Here is a 5,904-nt window from a genome sequence, read left to right as displayed (position 1 = left end):
TTGGGGTTCATTGTAAGTGAAAAAGGAATCGAGGTTGATCCTGCTAAAGTAAAAGCAATAAGAGAAATGCCTGAACCGAGAACAGAGAAGGAGGTTCGTGGTTTCTTAGGTAGATTGAACTATATCTCACGGTTCATATCTCATCTAACGGCCACATGTGAACCAATTTTCAAGTTGCTAAGAAAAGATCAAACGGTCAGGTGGAATAATGATTGCCAAGCGGCATTTGAAAAAATAAAAGAGTATTTGCAGGAGCCTCCGATTCTGATGCCACCTGTGGAGGGAAGACCGTTAATTCTGTACTTGACGGTCCTCGAGGGGTCTATGGGGTGTGTATTGGGGCAGCATGACGAGTCTGGTCGAAAAGAGCATGCCATATACTACCTTAGCAAAAAGTTTACCGACTGTGAAACAAGATATTCACTGCTCGAGAAAACTTGCTGTGCTTTGGTCTGGGCTGCTCGCCGACTAAGGCAGTATATGTTGGTTCATACCACTTTATTGATTTCCAAGATGGATCCAATCAAGTACATTTTCGAGAAGCCAGCATTGATGCGAGATGGCAGATGATTTTGACAGAATATGATATACAGTATACCTCTCAGAAGGCAATCAAGGGGAGTGTATTGTCTGATTACCTCGCTCAGCAACCCATTGAGGATTATCAACCGATGAAGTTTGAATTCCCTGATGAGGACATCATGTTTCTCAAATCGAAAGATTGCGAGGAACCAATCCCGGAGGAGGGGCCTGACCCTGAATCCGAATGGATTCTAATGTTTGATGGGGCCGTTAACGTGAATGGTAGCGGTGTTGGTGCTGTTTTGGTTACGCCGAAAGGATCCCATATTCCTTTTGCTGCCCGGCTAACATTCGAGTGCACCAACAACGTGGCTGAATACGAAGCTTGTATATTGGGGATTGAAGAGGCGATTGATTTGAGAATTAAGAACCTTGTCATATATGGAGATTCAGCTCTGGTTGTAAATCAGGTTAACGGAAAATGGTATACGCATCAATCTCATTTAGTGCCGTATCGGGATTATACGAGGAGATTGTTGACGTTTTTCACCAAGGTGAAGTTGCATCATGTGCCTAGAGAGGAGAATCCTTTGGCAGATGCTTTGGCTACTCTGGCCGCCTTGATTAAAGTACAGAGGTGGAATCAGTTCCCCAGTGTTGAAGTAGGTCGTCTGGATAGACCGGCTTATGTGTTTGCTATTGATACAGTGCCTAATGATGAGAAGCCATGGTATTATGATATCAAGCGCTATCTAGAGACTCAAGAGTATCCTGAGGGAGCATCGAAGAAGGACCGAAAGACTCTGCGGAGGTTGGCCATGGTGTTCTATCTGAATAAGGATGGGGTTCTGTATAAGCGGAATTTTGATTGGGTCTTGCTCAGATGTGTCGATGATAAAGAAGCAAGCCAATTGATGAAAGAGGTTCATGAAGGATCGTTCGGTACCCATGCCAGTGGGAATGCGATGGTGAAAAAGCTGTTGAGGGCAGGCTATTATTGGATGACAATGGAGGCCCAATGTTTCAATTTCGTGCGGAAGTGTGATAAATGCCAGATTTATGCTGACAAGGTGCACGTGCCTCCAAATCCGTTGAGCTTAATGTCGTCTCCATGGCCGTTTGCTATGTGGGGCATTGATATGATTGGGAAGATTGAGCCTACGGCTTTGAATGGGCATCGGTTCATATTGGTGGCTATTGGTTACTTCACCAAGTGGGTAGAAGCAGCCTCTTATACGAACGTGACGAAGCAGGTTGTTGCCAGGTTTCTCAAGAGAGACATCATTTGCAGATACGGGGTTCCCGAGAGAATCATTACTGATAATGGTTCTAATTTGAATAACAAAATGATGGCAGAACTGTGTCGGGAATTCAAAATTGAGCATCACAATTCTTCTCCCTATCATCCGAAGATGAATGGGGCGGTTGAGGCAGCCAATAAGAACATCAAGAAGATTGTGCAAAAGATGGTGGTGACCTATAAAGACTGGCATGAGATGTTGCCGTTTGCATTGCATGGGTATCGAACATCGGTGCGTACATCTACTGGGGCAACTCCTTTCTCATTGGTATATGGGATGGAAGTCGTGCTACCGGTTGAGGTTCAGATTCCCTCTTTGAGAGTCCTGATGGACGTGAAATTGCAAGAGGCGGAATGGGTAAAGACCCGGTATGAGGAGCTGAGCCTGATTGAGGAAAAGAGGCTGGCAGCCATCTGTCATGGGCAGTTGTACCAGTAGAGGATGAAGCGTGCTTTTAACAGAAAGGTACGACCTCGGGTATATCACGTAGGTGATATGGTATTGAAAAGGATCCTTCCTCCTCAAAACGATCGAAGGGGCAAGTGGACACCCAATTACGAAGGTCCATTCGTGGTCAAGAAGGTTTTCTCTGGCGGAGCCTTGTTGTTGACGACCATGGATGGCGAGGATTTTCCATCCCCTGTGAATGCGGACGCAGTAAAAAAATACTTTGTATAAAGAGACCCGCTGGACAAAAAAAGAATAAAAGAGTCCAGGCAAAAATGGGCATCCCGGCGAACCAAAAAACAGAAAGAAAAGGTTCGGGCAAAAATTAGGGATAAAAACAAAAAAAAACTGTACACCTGGCAAGTCGAAAACCTGAAAAGGCGACTTGGGCAAAAAAGGGTATCCCGGTGGACTGAAAACCCGAAAGGGAGGTCCAGGCAAAAGAGGGATTGAAACGAACAACTGCGTTTGGCATGATCGTTTGCGCTTTGGTTAAAGCATCATGGATAATACCCGGTGGGGATCAGTCAGAATCGTCTTGTTCAGAAGGCAGAAAGCATGGAGAGTCTGAGGACATATGGGGTGTGTCATACCCCAAAAATTACCCATCATTTTTCCTAAAAAAAAAAAAAAAAAAAAAAAAAAAAAACGAAAAAAAAAAACGAAAAAAAAAAAAAAAATTAATTAATTAATTAATTAATTAAATAATTAAAATAAATATATAAATAAAATATAACAAATTATTTTGGACTTGGGTCTCCCTCATTTCAAGCCCATTACCCACGAAATTAGTCTATAAATACTGAAGTTTCAGTAGAGGAAAAGACCGGGGAGTTAGACTTGGAGTTTACACTGGGAGATTCACTGGAGAAAGAAGGAAGAGAAGCAAAACACTCTGAGGTTTCCTTGGAACAAAACCTTGAGGAAAAAGAAAGAGAGAGAACAGAGAAGGACGGATAGAAACTTTGGCATAGGAACCCTGCCTACCCGGAGAATTCAGAGTAAAGAAACCCTGAAGGCAGCCCATCTGCACCGAAGCCATCGCCGTCCAATTCCCGCTGCCTAACTTATTCCGATACTACAAGTGGTCAATCCCTTCAACCTTGAATTGGCAAACAGGTTTGCGTATCTCTATTGTTTATACTTTCAATTGGCCATATCTACATATATAATGCATCATGATTAAATGTTGATATATAATTTGCTTTCGTATGGGAATTTAAATATGCCTGAATACCCTGAATGTTTGACCATGTTATTCCTGTGATAAAATGCCATAAAATTCAAAGTTCCTAACATGGGGCTGTTTTCAAATTCAAAATCCGTGGCCTTCGCTAGGCGAGGCAGAGGCGAACGAGACAGTACCTGATTCTTCTAGTCTGTTTTTTTTATGTTTTTATCATAGCCATGCATTATTCATCCTATCCTATTTATTGTTGTGATATTTCTCCGGTGTAATCTTCGATTGCACCCTGATTTGGTGTTCTGACATGTTTCTTTTTTTGAGTTTCGTAAAGGTTCACATATCCCAGGAAAAGGTTATTGGCTAGGTATTCCACTTTATTTGTGGGATACCCTTGTGGAGTTTCACCCTAAATTAATTTTTTAATGTATTAATTTCTAATGTATTAATTTTTTAATATATTATTTTTAATAATTTTAATGTGGAGTTTCATCCTAATTATATAATTAATTGTAAAACTTTGCCTTTGAATAAGTGATCTTGGACCTCTCTTTGTTGCCTTACGATTACGATATTACGGTCATGTCCCGCGAACGTGGGGATACCCTTAGCAAAGACCCTTCGGTTAAATCATCATAAAATAAATTATAGTCCCTCGGATGTTGCCTTCGAATATACAACTTTGTCCCTCGATGACCCTCCGATGTTGCCTACGGTTAAAAGATGATAGTCCCTTTGAATGCTAAGGTATCCTCGTAACTGTTGCCTTCAATGACCAATCGATGACCCTACGATGACCCTTTTACATCCAAAGGATAAAACTACTTATTTCTCAATAATAAGGACAGTTTTACCCTCATAAGGATAGGAAATGCCCGTAAAGACCTTGGGTCGGTATAACTCTTAATTGCTGGCTCACAACTTAAAACATTTTTTTCGCACCTCACACCTTTCAAAATGCCCTTTAGAAAATCACCACTTGGTATACATTCATACTAGAATCATTACCGAGTTATATTTTTCTAAACAATTTTCAAAACTAAAACGGGATAACCACTTTGTATACATTCATACAAGAATCATTACAAAGTTAAATTCTCTTTTCAAAACAATTTTCCAAACAATTCACAAACACTTTTTTAGACAAAAATAATATAAGTGATCGAGCAATTAAGAGCCCATGGATAACCATGGATACAAAGGGTGCTAACACCTTCCCTTTGTATAATGTACCTCCCGAACCCAAAATCTAAATTAAGGTCTTTCCTGTTCTTTTCCACCTTTCCTTATTGGATAAAAGAAAAGTCGGTGGCGACTCTTGCTAACCGCGACATTGCGATTAAAACCACAAAAAAGTCCAGTTCACCGTATGACAGAACTGGCGACTCTGCTGGGGACCCTAAATATTTAAAAAGAGAGGTTACCTTAAAAACAAGATCACTTATTCAATTTGTCTGATTCATTTTTAAGGGATTGCTTGGGTATGTTATGCTTGAGTGAAAGATCCTACACCCGGATCTAGTGTACCTTAGGTAAGTAGCAAGAGATCATCGCGACTGTCCGGCGTATACTGGAATGGTCAAAATGATGGCTACGGTTAATGTGGCACTTTGGATGTCCTGATGTTCCTCATGTTAGTTGAGGAAATATTTGGCATTCGCGTGGTGTCATAAAAGCATTAACCAGACCTTTAGAACCCTAATTGACTCATCCTGGCCATTAGAAAGTAGTGAGATAACTGGCTTCGGTTCCGACTGGAGTTGGTTGAGACTCGATACTACACTCTTTGAGATTGGACTTTAGGGAAGCTTCGGTCAACCACTTGGTGTTGCACTGAAGTGGACTTAAGGAAAGGTCAATGATTTGAGATCCTTCTAGAACCCGGTTACTATTCTAAGACAGGTTGAACCAACCAAACTTCAGTGGGGAGGGTATTTACCTATGGAACTCACGCAAGCCTTAAAACCTAGGAATGATTGTTGTGTGACTTGCTTGTGCTTGTTATTTATCTAACAACATGACATCATGACAACATAACATCATAACATCATGGCATTGTACTAACCATTTCAAGGATTTAGGGATTTAACTCTGCTAAAAAAAAAAAACAGAAAAAACAAAAACAAAAGCAAAAACAAAAGAGAAAAGAAAAAAAAGCTCTTTTTGTTAGTTTATGCAAAGTTAAATCCCGAAAGTCCTTGAAAACATTTCATACATTGCATTGCATCGCATAACAGGTATTCTAAAGGATCAGTGTTCTCACGATTTTCCAATCAAACAGATTCCAGCATATTCAAACAGATTGAACAATGGCTCTCGAACAAACTGTCAAAGATCTCCAGGCCCAGAATGCTCAATTCCAGGAAATGATGCTGAGCTTATCTAAGGGGAAGGAAGAACTGAAAGCTCTTTTGATGGAGAAGAAGAAGGACCAGAAACCTGTGGGTTACA

This window comes from Lathyrus oleraceus, chromosome 4 (genome assembly GCF_024323335.1).
Source record: "Lathyrus oleraceus cultivar Zhongwan6 chromosome 4, CAAS_Psat_ZW6_1.0, whole genome shotgun sequence".
NCBI lineage: Eukaryota > Viridiplantae > Streptophyta > Magnoliopsida > Fabales > Fabaceae > Lathyrus > Lathyrus oleraceus.
The sequence above is the reverse complement of the archived record's forward strand: the minus strand, read 5'-3'. Positions refer to the sequence as shown.